The 17,846-nt window shown below is 36.4% G+C and overlaps 1 protein-coding gene and 1 long non-coding RNA gene across 10 annotated transcripts in view; one reads left to right on the forward strand and one right to left on the reverse strand.

Annotated features, from left to right (window-relative positions):
- The window catches only part of Btk29A (tyrosine-protein kinase Btk29A), a 341,971-nt gene that overhangs the window by 105,341 nt on the left and 218,784 nt on the right, over positions 1–17,846 (reverse strand). The gene's annotated exons all lie outside the window — the stretch shown is intronic.
- Positions 7,510–10,997, forward strand: LOC117160332 (uncharacterized). Its single transcript, XR_013060709.1, has 6 exons — positions 7,510–8,110; positions 8,182–8,335; positions 8,471–8,630; positions 9,068–10,002; positions 10,397–10,657; positions 10,743–10,997. It is a non-coding gene; the product is annotated as an uncharacterized LOC117160332 (long non-coding RNA).

Here is a 17,846-nt window from a genome sequence, read left to right on the forward strand (position 1 = left end):
ATTCTTTCTCAAGAGTCCTTGCTCTTCTCCGGCAGTTTGATATCGAAATTAGAATTTTTTCCATTTTCTTCGGGATTAAATTTGAAATTTATAAATTTGAATTTTAAAATAGAATTTGCTCGATTGTATCTTTCGCTTTTAATCGATTCTTCAAGTACCAGCAGTATTTTTATAAATCGTCCCCTCCAAACGGAAGAAAGCAGCAAAATTAAATACGACAGCGTTAGTAATAGAGTAATAAAATATATATTGGTTAAGTAAAAATAGTTAATGAATAAGAATATTAGACGAATGGATATTATAATTTTCGAATGAAATTTGATGAGCGATTTGCCTGTCTCGAACTTGGTTCAAATCTGGTTAATCTCTTCGACTGAATATTCATAACAAAATTGATGAATATTGATTGATGTGATAAAATATAGGAACAGTAATATTTCCGGAAGCGTATAAATTGGTATAAAACTAAGGTAGCAAAAAAGTATACAAAATTATCAGAAAGATGCAAAACTACGTTTCATAGAAAAAAAATATGGGGAAACTACGTTCCATAGGACAAATGCATAAAACTACATGTTAGTGGCAGAAATAGCAGAAAAGATATTATTAAAAAATATTAATAATTATTGTTGCATATTATGTTCTCTAACTCATGATTATTGTAAAATATGTAATATATATTAGAATATTTTCCTACTGTATGAAGCACATGTTATACATTTGTAATTATTAAAAACTTACTAATTACTCGGTGGTATTTTCAGTGAAATCTATAATGAGTCTACGAACCACATTTCTTACCTAATTTCTACAGACATACTAACACGTATTACATTGTCGTTATCATTATATAACTATAAAATGTCTCATTGTAAGATACCCTGTGTCTTTGTCTCTCACAACGTCACCAAGGTTAAATACGTGCAGCAATATCATCAATCAATGTCACAAAATACGTACTGGTACGTGCCCTCGTATCTCGTTTCTTTCCTACAAAACTTTAATCACATGCTGGTTTCTTCATTTGTTTTTTTCTCGGCATCTTTAAAATTCCACAATTCCAAGAAACACGTTACTACAAAAAACGCTACACTATTATATATATATTTACAATATCAATATATTACAATAGTATATATATATATATTTCTATCAAACTACAAGAACCATTATACACTTCATAACTATAAAACCACTCAGTAGCATTCAATTTTGGTATGTTGTATTGCATATTTTTGTACGTTAAACAATTTGTTCTTTCTTCTTCCCCAAGAGGAACAGATTGTATTGCTTCGAAAAACGAAAAAGGTTGGAAGGTTAGTTCGTTCTTCCTTCACAACTATATTTAGTTGGCAACTAAGTAACCTAACCACAACCTAACCCTAACTAACTTAGTTGCCAACCTAATACAGCGTAACAGAATATTTTATTACACAAAAACGAAAATTGCAATCGGATGTAATCAGATTTTGTTGCATCGTATCTCGTACTTAAGAACTAATTTTAGTATAGTTTAATAGTTACGAGTAGACTGTGGATTTTCATGCATCTGCAGGAAATCTGAAAGTGGAAAATTGCACAGGATATGAGACAATATATCAAATATTCAAAATATAGTGCCTTCTATAATACTCGACAGCTAAAACAATTTTTCTACCGAGATTCTACTTTTCTAATTATACTCACAATAAATATGAATATGCATAAAAATTCTCATTTAGAGACGCAACGCTATCACAGACGACCCGTATCGTCTTAATGACTATCGTGTGAGAAAATAACTTGTAATAAGAAATCGTGGACTGTTTTATCAACCGTGTATCTGCACTATATTTCATCATCTCTATTCTTCTCGAACCGTGACAGAGTCTATTACGTTTCATTATTTATGGCGGAATCGAGGCGATTCGTTACGGCAGAGGCGACATCTCGATTCTTGACTGCGAACGGCCATGAAAAATTAGCAAACGGACAGTAGGAGCGTAATTTTCCGGCCGTCTGATTTTCCAAGCCAAGAATTCACCGGCAACGTAATGCGATACGAAGTTGAGGCGTTGCAGGCGCAAATGAAATTACGAGTTGCCGGCCCCCAGGTATCGAACTTCCGGCTGTAAAGGGGCCGAGAAAACTTGCCCTGGCCGATTAGTTCGGCGAAGTTAGCTCGTTGCATATTACGCGTGATAAAAACTTGCTTTAACGAACCTCGAATATACGATGCTCGGTTATTACGTATTTCTGGCTGTTCTGATGATAGTTGCAAACTGGCCGAATATAATTCCTTTGTTCCTTCGTGATTACGTGGTTTATGAAACTATTAATTTAATATCCAGCTGGTACACTGATGAATTCCTTTTAGTAGCTTGCGTTTTGTTTCGAAGTTCAAAAACGTGGAAAGTTAAAATTGAATTCGAAGACTTGAATTTGACAATTCGAAGAAAGTATGAAAAAATTTCGATTTCAATTTTATTCGGATAGAAATTTGTTACGAAGATTATATTTAAATTCGAAGATCCAAATTCGCACGTGAAAACTGGAATTTGTATCTAATAATGACAAATCTCAATTTCAAGACTTGGGTTTGCAGATCAATTTATTATATGAATTCACATTTAAATTTGAGAACTTGAATTTGAGTCTGAACATTTGAATTTGTATTTAGAAATTTAAACTTATATTTGGAAACTTGAATTTCAGCCAGAGTTTGAATTTGGTGTCTGATAACCTCGTGTTCATCAAGCATTCTGGCATATGTGTACAGTTTGCAGGACTTGATTAGTTCAACAGTGTGTTACAGAAGGCTCGTGTAATTCTCGTCACAAATTCCTCCAGACGATTCAGCCTTTCAACTTGCCCCTAACAAGGAGCCAAACGATATTTTATGACCATCCACTTTTCCTCTATCTTCATATTTACCTATAAAATATGATTTTAAACTTCTTCCTACGTTTATCCACTTACCTATCCTATCTATCTTTCTCACCTAACCTCATTAACCTATTTTTTAAACAAACAAACATCAACATCAACAGTATACCATCCCATTTGAAAAATTAGAATACGAAAACAAATTTCATGCGAGAGCTAGCAACGCGTCGTGCATCCGGCAGCTCAAGTTTCCCATTTCCAAGAGAAACATTCGAGAACTGTATCGATAAGCAGAAAACAAAGGATAAGAGGTTCAGTGAAAAGAAAGCAAAAGAAGCAAGGGCTGGCGTTTTTGAGGAACCTACTTTTCCCGTGCCAAGACAAAGATTCACGGCTGTAGTGGGAGAAGAGGAGAGGCAATTTCTTCTAAAAGGCTGTTATCCGGCGGCTTCGATTCCTTTCGAGGCTAGACACGGCCCGGATACAAGTTTCAACGGCGCAAAATGGCTGGCGACGGTCTCGCGAGCGGAACACGAGTCTTAGCTCGCGAACTCAGCACTTTGCCACAAGAACCTATCTCCACCAACCGCTCTCACCAACGTCCAATTAAATGTACGAAGATTACCGCAGCCGCTAACTTTGAGTGCTCCACGAATCGTTTCTCTTCCTTTCGATCCAGAGTTCGGTTCTGTTTTCAGCGAACAAATATATTGGGTTGGACAGACAGATCTTTGCGTTTCAGGTTATGTGATAACAGACAGTTTTCGTTGGTGTTAAATTTTGTTAAACTTCGAAAGAGATACGTCGCACTTCTTCAAAGATTCCGTTGACTTGTATATAGCTATGTGCTTGATAATATATATATTGTATATTGTAGTTAAAGGTATAGTGGGAGCAAAAGTATTAACACACTGTTGTATTTATTATAGCATTTACATACTAATTGCTTAGATCGTAAGAGATTGTATTTACCTTGAGGTGTGCTATTATTTATGGCACCTTCTTGCGACAAATGAAAATTGGTCGTTTGTCCTTTTCTTTCCTTCTTCTTTTCTTCTTTTGGGGAGGGGGGGGGTCGAACGTTAATGATACAACCAGTTAATAAAAACCAATTTTCATTTGTCGCAAGAAGGTGACATAAATAATAGCAAACCTCGAGGTAAATTCAATCTCTTACGATCTAATCAATTAGTATGCAAAATGCTACAATAAATATGTGGCGGCACTCGGCAACAATGTACATCGCCGAAGCGAAATGCCTAATGAGCCATCAAATTCCAACGGTCTTCTGCCGAATATTCGAGAAGGCGCGCGTGCCAATGGTCGCGGACGCCCAACAAACGCGTGAATAGTGGGGATATTGAGGGGCGACAAAAAGAAAAGGATCGATTCCGATCGACAGTTGTAGCTCGAACGAGGAAGCGATAAGGCCGAAGTCTAACCGCGCAGCGAGATTGACCGGCGAAACCGAGAGCGATACGCGATGCGATCAATAGAAGACACTTGTTAATAAATATATTGTTGACCTAAACACCGAGTGATTATTTAACGCACTACACCCAATATCACCTCAAATACAACAATGTGTTAATACTTTTGCTGCCACTATGAGAAACTGAAAAGTTGAAAAAAGTGAAGCTGGCCAATTCGTTTCAGAGAATCTGTTTGCAATCATTTCGACTAATGAACCACTATGTTTTCGTCTATTTCAGCAAAACTAGAGGAGAAAAAACGAGTTGAGGAAATAGGTACAGGTGAAACAATTAATTCGTCGCTAGAGTAATCAACGAATGACCAGCGGGTTAGCATTCAATTTAATTGAAACTAGAAGTTAGGGGAGGAAAATTTCTATGCAACGACCACGGAATAATACATCGTCAACGTTCAATTAAATTCGCTGGCTGTTTCTTCGCAATTCGTGGCTCGCCTTTATAATTCACTTGGCGAATTCTCCATGCCGTGGGATATGAATCGCAGCAAATAGTCCGTACAATTTTCGGTGCATAGTTCCCTGGAGGCGGCGAATAAATTTCCCCGCGTTTCCCAGACGTTTCGCGTTTCGTGTATCGTATGTATATCCTTCCGTTGCGTGATGTACATATCGCGAATGTTTGCTCGAAACGTCATAGAAGTTGACGCATGTCGTACAGTTCGACGTTGTCGTGAAGGAAAGGGTTGGCAACTGCAAGAGGGTAGAAATTTTATTTCTTACCTATCTCTCGTACGATGGAAAACTACACTCTGCAGAAAGGTTCGTAAATGAATAAACATATGCGTGAATATGTCAAAAAGTAGATAATAAATATATATAACTGGTTATTACGGGAAACTTATTTTTACTTTTAATTTAAATCGTCTATCTTCTAGAATTTTATTTATTGTAACGAAATTTGAATTAGTGCTAGATTAAGTGAACTCAAGGAACGATGGAATGCAATGGAACAAAATCTTGAACTATTATTAGTACAATTTGAATTATATTGGGTTGGCAACTAAACGATTGCGGATTTTGCCATTGCCACATAATGGCAAAATCCGCAATCACTTAGTTGCCAACACAATAGTTTGTTGAAAAATTATCAAATTCTAAGAGGTCTATGACTCGTAACTTGTTTGAATCTGCCATGATGGTTGCGTGAATATCTCATCGTAGTTTATGAAACATCGGCTTACAAAGCAATATATAACACAATTGATAACTCGAAGGTCAACTACGATGAACTTGTAACTTGTAAATTTATTAATTTTATTAATTGATTAAACACACGATGAAAAAATTGCTGACGAATCTATTCATCTGAACGTAAATTCCTACTGCATAAAATCATACCTAACTATTAGCTCCCAAAAATGTCTTTCGTTATCTGTAGGCAACTGCTTTATCTGGCTATGTTGATACAAACATGAAACCTAATCTGTCAAATGTTGTGGTCTTTATCTTCGATCGTCTTCTAGCTGTCGTAGGACACGTTTCGTTCGCATCAAAACAAAAAACGTTGTGCATCTATTATTTTCTTCTAAAACGAAAGAAACTTTTAGGTTAACCTATAATAGAAAGAATCAGCGAACTCTTATTACGTGAACTGTTCGTTCCGCGAGAAGTTGAGATAAATTACTGTCTACTTTCTACATTACGTACAATGTATGAGGATGAGTGATGAAAGATGAGTGGAGAAAAGAAAGAGTAAAATTTGTTCGTTTATGAGGCTTTATTCTGGAGAAAATCGAGTTTGGAAATTTATCGAGTACACGTGCACTCTGCACTCACCTAACTGCCGGCTGAACGTGTTCGTCGAGCTCGTGGATGGAGCGTCAACGACTCCAATTTCAGACATTATTTTAGGAAAAACGAGGCGTACGATGAAAAAATATTATTCTACATTTTTTACTTATCTCGCCTTATTACCACAGTATCGGCCTTTATTCGACTATAAGCTAGTCAAGTGCACGTATACTCGACATATTTTTAAACCTAATTCTCTCTGAAATGAAGTTTCAAAAGAAAATACCCTAGTTTATATTTTCCACTTATTTTCGCTTCTAAAACAATGTTCTGTTTAACTATCGTCTGTGAGACGACAACCTTTCGTCTGAAATTGCGAACAAAATGGCTACTGCGCTCAGTGGCTTCTTATTTACGTTCGAGAAATACGCACTGCGTTCGTTGTTTGACAAGCTATCGTGTTGCACAGTCTGTGTGACTAATTTACAGGTTATGTGATAATAAAATATAGTAAATGATATGAAAGTAAAGTCAAAGACAAGTAATAAGTAAGGATTGGGTTGGCAACTAAGTGATTGCAGATTTTGTCATTAGATGGTATTGACAAAACCCGCAATCACTTAGTTGTCAATTCAATAATTTTATATTATGCGTGCTTTTTTCTTCTTGTTACTTATTGTTTTATTATTTATTATTAAATGACTGGTGTATTCATAACTCGTTTGTACAATATATTGCAATATGCCAATTTTTATTTTATCCATCAAAACGATGTAAGATGACTAAACACTTCTGAAAATACTGCGATAAAGCTGTTTGTAGCGAGCAGACTGTTGCAGTTCGTAGCAACAGAATTGACAGGATGTGAGATCATTTGAATGCCTAAAATACACGTACAAAGTTAAGAAAAATAACAGATAAGTAAAATATATGAAACACGTTAAATTGAATTGTTCTAAAAACAAGGCTATAAAAGAAGAATCTTTATTCGACATTTCTCACTTACGTATAAACATAGAGCAACTTTTTCTCTGCAAACACCAATTTTTTCACTTGCGTTGTATATTTTTTTATATTACTATTATTCGCAATTCTTTCCTGCAAGTTTCATAATTTAATCGTCCCTAGATATAAAAATTTGTAAAAGGTTATGATTGTCACGTGCATATAACAGAAATTGGCAAACGCTTTCGGACGATACGATTTTAAGAGGAAAAAGAAAATTTATAGCCTAGGTTTGCCTGCAATTGGTTAAGTGTTTTACTTGAGATATCTCGAGAGAGAGGATTCCTAGAAATTGGCCGGCTCGACTAAATATTGAAATAGGTTTCGTAAGCGGTTCTCTTCTGTTCGTTTAAAGGAAACGTGGTGTTGCGACACCTACAACTTTCTAGCTGATCCCAGGCGAATTAGTCCTTGCATGTAACGCAACTAGTTTACAGTGACTGTAAGCGTTACAGTAAATCGGTATCAGGATAAGTTTTTCAAACACCTGCACACAGGAAACGGACAAAAGATGAAAATCGATTTTCAACGATAGATTCAGTCTATAAGAACCAACTATCTTTTCAACACAGGACACTATTCTTATATTGGGTTGGCAAGTGATCGCGGATTGTGTCATTACCACCTAGTGTTACTTAATTGCCTATAAAATCGCTGTATCTGCAAACTTTGTGACAAATGAGCCATTTAAAATTGTTTCTTAACACGATGAAAACCCAATTTTTCGCCAATTCGATAAATTATCTGGAATAGAACTATTGAGATATGTGTAATTTTGTGTGCTACACTGGATTAGCCGCGTGGTAGTTACACACATATATAAGTATGAGTGTGTGAAGTATGTGCGTGCGCAGCATATGGTAAAACAGAAGAATGCAACTGTTGTGTACGCATGGTGATGAAAAGATGGCGGGACAAAGAGAATGCTGAGACGCGTGCAATGTTTACATACGAATATTTTGTAAATCACATATTAAATAAATCTGAAACTATTTTGATATCAATTCTAAGTGTAATGTAAGTATTGCCATACATTTATTTCGGCGATTAAGAACCACAATTCTCAACAAGAGCTTCCAATTTTACAGTACAATAAAACCAGTGCACTCATATTCGGACTATTTGACGTTTCGACGTACTCGATAAAAACGTCAATATATTCAGATACAGTGGCTGCAGAAATTATCGATGCGTAGCCTTATCTTGCAGCGAAACGTCCCTTTATCAGAGACTTTTATAGCGGTAAATTAATCGTATGAAAGTATTACACCGAATCGTGCGAGATATATTTCGCTCTAATTAATTAGCATGTGTTATAATAAATGCAGATGGTATATAAATATTTTTTTTACTTTAATGGTATTAATCTCTACGAAGGTATAGCATAGACGTTGCAGTTGTCACGTAGGAGACAAGAAATCCAGTGGTTCCAGGATTTTGGAGATAGTCCAAACTTCCGGGTGGAGCCTGTAGAATTTTAATTACGCCGGTGGCCAGGTCCAGACAACAAAAGGCAGCCGCGTATTCGGTACACAAGGTTTGCCCTTTTTCTCGCCATTCTACTCGCGTCTCTCCACCCCCCTTCGGCTATTCTATTCGGCCGCCAAATAGGTCAGCCATCTTGCTATTCTGTTTTCTTCCCCATTCACGTTGTCGCGGCTTCGAGAATTAGCCGAATTTCCTATTCGCTCGGACGATTCGTTCGTGAATCAGCCACTTACACGAAAATCTTCCAAACTTTCATTTGCTTCTTGAGTTTGCAAATTTAAATGGAAGGTAATTGCAAAGTTAAATGGAAGAAAGAAATATTAAACGAAGGTACTTTACCCGTAAAGTATTGGGTTGGCAATTAAGTGATTGCGGATTTTGTCAGAACCACCTAACGACAAAATCCGCAATCACTTAGTTGCCAACTCAGTAATAAATCAAATGGTGCAAACTATATGTATACTGTATTTTTACTTTTTATTTCAGCAAGCTTGATCAATTTATTCAAACAAGATTTCATTAATGGAAATATATGCTGTTGAAACTGTAACGTTTCCTAATAACACAGTCATGGGTTCACTTCTACTAGAACTTGCGGATCTTCGTTACTCGTGTTTCTTCAACAGTCTATTAACATTACGTATGATTTTTTATATTCACTTGAGTTGACAAACCTCTGACCAGTGAATCTAATTATCTGAACCTATACTTGTATTACGTGAATTGTAAGTAGTGGGGAAGGTAGAGCAGCATTCCTATTGTATCAATTCTAATTACGTGAATTCTTTGATAAGTTCGCACACAGTGAGAGCCAACGAGCGAGTATACACTTCACAAACATTTTTTATATTCCTATTTTATGTCTTTTCAATTAATTTTTAATTTATGTAGCATACATATGCAGAGTAGGACCTACTCTACGGATAACGTTCCACTATTCGGACACTTTTCACGTGGAAAAAGCTTAATCCTCTACAAGAATGTTTGTTAACAATCAACGAAGCTACCAGCGAAAAGACGATACAGCTTCACGAACAATTATAAGGATTAGCTGTTGTACTGCTGTTATATGTGTTAAATGTGATACTAGGAAGATCGAGGACACCATATTTATTATATTACGACAGATTTAGAAGAAACTGCTTTTCCATACAATATCAGAATTCGATGATCTTGATAATGTCGACGCGATAGAACGCTTTTAATGTGATGAATCTTCTTCTTCAGTGGACGTCTTCTTCACATGATGTTAATGTCACGTATGCTTCGAATAATAGATTGAAACATGAATATAAATAATAGCAATGATGATATGCCTGAATATTTCAAAGTACTTAATAGCTTAAAAAAATAAAGATGGTAGGAGGTCCAAAAGGAATGTAATTTTATGGGATTAAATCTACTAAAACGTGATTTAGTAGGTAAGAAAATTTAGAATCCATAAATCTTGAATCCACTCATATTTAATTTCATTATTTGTATTGCTGTTATTAATATTTATGTTCCCTTTTGAATTACAAGAAGATGAACACCAGGAAAGTAACTGTTCCATTATTCGAAAATTTCCTTTAATTTCATTATTTGTATTGCTGTTATTGTTTCTGTATGCATATTCGAGGTGTTATGTACTCGTTTTCGATTCTCACTGTAAACAGAGTTCTATTGTACATATTTTTTCTTTAAAACAAGTGTTCACGCTTCTATTGTTCTATTCCCAAACATTCTTCATTCGCTCGATAAAATTCCATTATTCTCATATTCCTTTGTTTTCTTCTGCTGTTTTGTTTTTTGATACCATTGCTCGTGCGTTAACAGGTCGTTTGGTGGAGAAACGCGACGGAAGGGAATTGGCGTAGCTGCTGATCGCACAGTTTCTCGGTTACATTGGTGTAACCGGTTCTCCACGACTTCTCGTCGAGTGTCTTTGTGTCGTCGAGGAATCCGTGCCGTTCGAGCGATTTTTATTAAACGACGCGGCTCACAGAGTACATTGTTTGTCGCGAGCAACGCCACTTCATCGCCTCTTGTGGGAACAGCCAACCCCGAGCCACCGTAGAATCTCGCAATTGCTGACTGGTGAGTTGCTTGCAAGACAAATTTCTCGAGTTTTGCATGACACGTAATCGAAATGAGACGTTTAATCGAATGCACATTTTTTTAGACGATTTAGAGCCCGACTGATTAAAACGGACTGAGAAAAGGAAATTTATTTGGTAAGAAAGAAGGTTTTTTCGTTTTTGTGTTTGGAAGAATGGCGCTTTTTTGGCAACTGTGTGCTACAGAGGCGGGCAGATCTCTCCACGGGTGGCGTATATATTGGCTTCCTTTAGTTTAGGATTTCCTAAACTGCACCTTGTTCGATGCATATAAAATATACTGTACCTATCTGCCAGGAAATAAAACAAGATACAACAAATTTCTACTGGAAGTAGCTAGAGAATGGACAACTGTGGATTCTAAAGAATGCAGCATTGCACCTGACACTTCTCAAATTTCTAAAACAGCTCCTTATTATAATGATGCATCCTTCACTGATTCCTTCACTAAAAAATAGTCACTGGTAGAAAAACAAATCCAACTAGAGCGTGTAGACTATGCTGTTCAAAAGGAAAACGCAGAAACTAAATATATTTGCAAAAGTTGTTGTGTACCATTACACGTAGGTGATTGTTACTGTTTATCACGGGAGAAAGAAATATTAGAAGTCGAATAACAAATAGAATTTATTAAAGTTTATTTATACTGTTTTACTTGCACGTCCAATTACCAAATAATAGCCGGTGACATGAGATAAATTCTCAGTAAAATTGTCAGTCAACAATGTGTTAACAGCGCTTTTTTAAAGTTTCTAACTCTGCAAGTATTTTGAATAGATTACACGCGTTTAATGATATTATATAATGTTTCTAAATATTATTATAGCGTGGAAATGCGATGAAAAGAAATTGCTTGAGGCTGTACAGGTAAATTTTATCGACTGCAAACTAAAGTACCGTCTGATATTATTAATATTGACAACCTATTTATCGATATATACTATATACATATAATATTAATTATATGCAATATCCGATGGAATACCCGTGAAAGTTTATTTACGCTATGTCATATTAAAAAGGGAATTTTCAAACGGTATTTATTTTCATATCGTCTATGCTTTATAGGAATTATTATGAAAATTCTTTTTCATATTTCCTGCTTTTTAATTCGCCTTTCATATTCCACTTGATATCGCTTGGATATTGTAAAACACACGTACAAAATGTGTATAACCGAAGAACGAATTTTGTATTATGTTTGTCCGTGAACTCTTCCCACTCCTTTATGTCATAAATTACATGTTATATATTCTAATCATATGTGTAGTTTGAACAACGCATATATATTGAGTGTAACTGTATCCATTGACCATGAATATATTCATTCAAATATAAACGCACATACATTAGAATTCCACAGAAATTGTTGAGTAATTAGAATAATATATGCATATTCGTAACAACATTTTGATAAAAGTATTGGGTTGACAACCAAGTGATTGCGGATTTTGTCAATACCACCTAATGACAAAATCCGCAATCATTTAGTTGCTCAATAATAATCCATATGAATGGAATGAATTCCATGGTATAAATTCCATTTGAAAATTGCCTTTTTAATATGAAATAGCGTAAATAAGCTTTCACAGGTATTCCATCAATATTACATATAATTAATATTATATATATATTATATATCAATAAATATCCAATAGTACTCTAAAGTACGTTCAGGACGCGAAGGATTAAATGAAGCTTACGCAGCTTGCAAATGACTTTAACGGAAATATTCAAAAGCTTAGCAACTTCCAAATCAAATACTCGTAAAAACCCTAACCTCGTTTCATCCTCTTTTAAACGTCAAATTAAACCGAAAACGAGACGTTTTCCTTACCCTGCAATCTGTTTCTCACCATCAAACCTCATAGTTCCCCCTCAAACGCATTTTAAAATCGCTCGTTCAGCACCCTTATCTTCCTTCCCAATCTCTTTCTCCTTTTATTCGTCTGCAGGAAGAAAGAGAGAGTGAGAGAGGGAGGGAGAGAGAGAGGAAGGGAAGGAGGGAGGGAGGGAGGGAGGGAGGGAGGGAGGGAAGGAGGGAGGGAGAGGGAGGGAGGGAGAGAGAGAGAGAGAGAACGATTCCCTAATTTTACCCAATTTTCTCCAATTTTTCCCAAGGTAACTCTGGAATCAGCCGAAGCAGAAAAGCGTGGCGTGCATCAACCCGAGCCAGCTTTTATATTTCCTCCACGTTAGATTGCGTTCCTCGACGTACGTATGTAGGTCGTCTTCCTGGCGTTCCAGCTTCAGAAATTTGCGTTTAAGTCCCGTGGAATCGACTTTCGACAGCCGCTCCCAGCCGTGATTCGTCGTTCATTTGTTTATATTTATTCAATCGTTTGCGTTTTGCAATGTTGTTGCGCCTGGCGATGATGAAAGGTTTCGCGATATTTATTTTGTTCATTGCAGATTGATTCAACTGGCTGAATCTTTCTTTTGTTTAATCTTTCAAACATCACATGATTAGTATAGGCGATGTTGTTTACCGACTTGACTTCTGTGTAACTTGATCATCTACGCTATGCCTTTCTTATTCCACGAGTTTATCTTTCGATGTTGAACGATGTCGAATAAGCGATGCTGGATTAAACGAAGCTTCTGTTTAGTTTCATTTAATGTTTCCATTATTCTCGATTATTATTGTTGTTGATAATCTTCTCACTGCTTTCTTATCCCGTGGTTCTGTATACTTATAAATTGACAGTTTACGATATTAAGAATTGGGAGGACTTTCATATGTTTAATATAATTACAATACAATTTCGATGTAGTAGGTGCATGATCTAATCAGGTTCAATAGGACTATTGGGTTGGCAACTAAGTGTCACTTATCACGCAATTACTTATTCGCAGATCACTTAACCTCAACCTAACCTCAATACGTAGAACGTAGCAGAAAGGAAGAAACTTGTAGATGTTTAAAATCTCTCAATTATATGATATTTGCCACACGGCTATTTATGCCTTAAATACAGCCCAAAGTCGGTACTCTATCAACATCATCAAGCGAGTGAAACTTCTAACCCTAATTCACTTCCAACCTTCATTACCACCTAGTGACAAACTCCGCAATCACATAGTTGCCAACCTAATACTTTTATGTACTTTTACTTTTACTACACTAATATAAGAATAAAAAGATCTATGTACTCTCTTTCACTAAGAATACATCAATCATTCAATGCAATTGAACCTGCATACTGAATCGATCATTTATGACAGTCGGCAAAATTCTCAAGTAATTCTATAAATTTTGTCCATCTGGTATCATGGTTAAAAGCAAACGATACCAAATTTCTGATTGCTGTCTGATGAAGCAAAGCCGTGCGCTTGAAGTCACTTCGATGTTAGGGAAATATCAGATGAAAGAGGCGCGAACCGTAATATGGTGAAAGTTGGCATAACTGATGGAAGGAAGCGGACGAGAGCGGAAGTTAGTGGAAAAACCAATGAATGGAAGGATTTAATCGCGCGATCTAGTTTCGTAGGCGAAGTGAAGTTGTTCGTGTTTCGATGCCAGGTACAGCTGACGCTGACAATTTATCGAGCCGGTAAACTTTCCAGCTTCGTTCGCGCGAAATACGATGAAAAAGTTGATCCCTGTGAAGGAACCGCTTGGAACATCGCGATTTCAATAGCTTTCCTACAACTTTCCACGCAAATGTCCACTTCTCTCTATTTATTTCTTCTTGCAGGTAGCACCGATTCGAATACGCTCTCGGGTTATTTCGTCTGCAAGTGTAATAAAAATGGAGAAAGAAGAAGGAAGTGAAGAGAGGCGACAGAGACCTACCGATACCGATTCCTCTCCATTTAGTCTTATTTCTTCTCCATTTTCGACTCGGTGCTCACTTTAAAGCGCTGTCTCCGCGCGCCAATTGCCAACACCTTTCTGCAGACTGCGCTCCGGGTTCTTTCGTTTGCAAGTCTAATAAAAAACGAGAAAGAAGGAGAAGAAGAAGGAGTAGAACAAGAAGAAAAGATACGGAGAGAAAGAAAGGACGACAAGGGGAGGAGACTTACGGTCCTCGTGGAATACAGAGGAAACGCGGCGCGTAAATAGAGCGAATAAAAGAGGTCGAGTTGAAATGGGGCTGAAAATTTGTAAAGATGAGGAAAAGGGTTTTTTTCGAGTTAATGAAGGTAAGCTTGGACAAAGAGCTTGAAAGTTAATTAAGAAAAGCCCGGAAGAAGCGATTTTCTTTCTCTCTTTTTCTTTTTCTTTTTTCAACGTGAGCTTCACGATCGTGCTTCGCTTTTTACACCAAAGTTTTTTTCGCTACTTGTTCCTCTTTTCCACTCTGGACAGAACATATGTACGCCATTGAAACGTAAGGATGTTTCTGTCTCGCTGTTTATTATAGAAACATTTATTCTCCTCGGTTGAATTCGTCCGAATTCGTTTTTTAACAAATACCTTTTTTTTTTGTTACTTGTTTCCCTTTTCCACTATGAACAGAACATATGTACGTTATTGAAACGTAAGGATGTTTCTGTCCCGTTATTTATTATATTAGGTTAGCAACTAAGTGATTGAGGATTCTGTCATTACCATCTAATGGTAAAATCCGCAATCACTTAGTTGCCTACCAAATAGAAACATTTATTCTTCTCAATTGAATTCGTCTGAATTCGTTTTTTAACAAATATGTTTTAAATACAACTCTATAGGAATTTTACAGTGGAATTCATGTCATTTTAACGAACGACCAATTTCAAGAGGAACCGATTATTTCTTCGTTAGTCATTAAACTATACATTGTGCTCATTTTCACCAGCCAGCTGCTTGCTACTCCACTGCATCGATAAAATAGAAATTTTCTACCGGACAAAAGGTAACAGTAATATTAATAATGGCGTTCAATAATAACCGCTACTTGCCGTATTTCCTTCGTTTCCTTGTTTTTAATGTACGTACGATTCACATCGAACTTCCTCTTAATCCTTTGTTTTCTATTCATTTGCACGAGTATACACGTCCCTCGCGTTAATTACTGGGTTGGCAATTAAGTGATTGCGGATTTTGTTATTAGGTGGTAATGACAAAGCCCGCAATCACTTAGTTGCCAACGCAATACACGAGTACTGTAATTTGTCACTGTTCCGGGAAATGTTTCGCGTGGTTTTCAACAATGTTTCAGAGCTCAGGTTATTGGTAATCGCCTGGTAAATAAAAAATCGTTGATTCACACCGCCTCGTCATAGAATACCTTGGCTATCGCGTGAGAGGACGATTTTGCAATCGCAGGAATATTATTTGGCGAGCCCGTGCTATCATTAGCGAGCAATTCATCGTGTCGTGACAGGAAAATTGACCGTCCAAACACGGAGAATCGATATTCCATTACGGAGGATCGGTGGTTGGCCAGAGAGAGGCTGCGATAAGAGTTCAACTATGGCGAGCGGGCGACGCTTTGAAGATAGAAGATGATAAAAACGTCTGGAAAATGTATCTATCTTAATGTTCCGTGGGCTAATTCTGTTCTTTCTGTTTCTGTGTATATCTTCTTACAGTTACATTTGAACTTTTTGTAATACACCGGTCCATACAAATAGACGAACTCTGGGACAGTCAGACACATAATGGAATTGTTAGAAGAATAGCGAACAGTTAGAGAGTCGAATAGTAACATTGGGCGAGCCACGATTACAATATGCACTATCTCTGTACTTGTACTTAACAAAACTATGCCTGTAATCGACGAGCAAAGCAAATTTTCCTGGCCGCGTGACGTACTTATTTCTCGTACTTTCGTTGACTTGTTCTACGCTCATGTGGCGCTACAAATTTATCCAAATTTCGATACTATTTTAGTTTTCAAAAGTAAATGTATCTCTTGATGGTATGGTTAAATTTCTTAAAAATAAAATAAATCGGTGAGCACGATTGATACCATTTCGATATTTTCGTTTATTTTTATTCAATTCCACGAAATTAATCGCATCGTTTAACATATATAAATTAAATTGTTAAATTATTTGATTAACTTACTAAAATATACGCAGTCGATATAGCTGAGCTCGCTTGTATCTTCACTCGATTCTCTGACTCATTTACATTTGATCTTCCAAAATGAACAATATCATTTGACATACGCAACATATCTTGATAAATTGTTAACTTAGTAAATATATACGTAGAAGATCTCACGTATACTTTTACTTTATTCTTAGATCTATTCACTTGTTAGTTCACTTTCCAAAATCACTTATACTTCTTCGTAAGCTTATTAACTGTTTGAAGTATAGAAACTAAGTAACGTATATGTAGCATCATGGACAAATGGCCTGAGAAATATCTGGCGTATCATAAACAATATTGCGGGAAGCCCTAAGTGCCGTTAGGCCAAAAAGGGCCTGGCAGTTCTACCGGAGAGTCGAGTGGGGAGGAGTCGAGTAGAAGAGTCGTGAGTTGACAGTCGAGTGGGGGGAGTCGAGTTGGGGGAGTCGAGTTGTGAGGAGTGGGGAGTTGAGTTGCCGAGTTGTTATGAGTAGTAAACTATTACAATAGTTGTGAGTTGTGAATTAACTATTTAGTTGTCTTAGTTATAGCACATTACTGTATTTAGTTCACGTTAAGTAACCATCGTTTCTTGTCTAATCCATTGCAAATAGATCTATCGATCAATAAACTTATTATATAGGATAAATAAAAAATTCCTATATATAGCTTGTATTCAGTCTTTACTTTCATTGTTGCATTTATTTTCATATATTTTTCCTCGAACAAAGTTCTGCTTTGTTATTAGATTTCTTTTTCCTAGCTTTACGTATCTAGAAAGGAATTTTTCAAATTATCGTAACATGTTCTGCAGGTAAGAGAGAGCGTTCGAGATCGCATTACTATGGTTTGATGACCGATGGATATCGGTTTTCTTAACATACATAGAGTTGCAGCACAAAGGGAATGTTACTGGCGATACCAGAGGAATAATAAACGGGATACGATTTAGCGATAACGTTGCCTAGCACCAAAGCTGCTCGCCTCTAAACATTTTTGAAACATTAGACGTTTTAATTTCTCTTTCCTCCTCTTTTTTCGCCTCTTCTCTATACCATGTTAATAAGTAAACGTATGAATAATAAAAAAAGAATGTTAATAAGTAAACGTATGAATAATAAAAAAAGAACTACCATCTCTTAAAAATAAAGCAAAAATAAATGGA

The sequence above is a fragment of the Bombus vancouverensis genome, chromosome 18, assembly GCF_051014615.1.
Source record: "Bombus vancouverensis nearcticus chromosome 18, iyBomVanc1_principal, whole genome shotgun sequence".
Classification (NCBI taxonomy): Eukaryota; Metazoa; Arthropoda; class Insecta; order Hymenoptera; family Apidae; genus Bombus; species Bombus vancouverensis.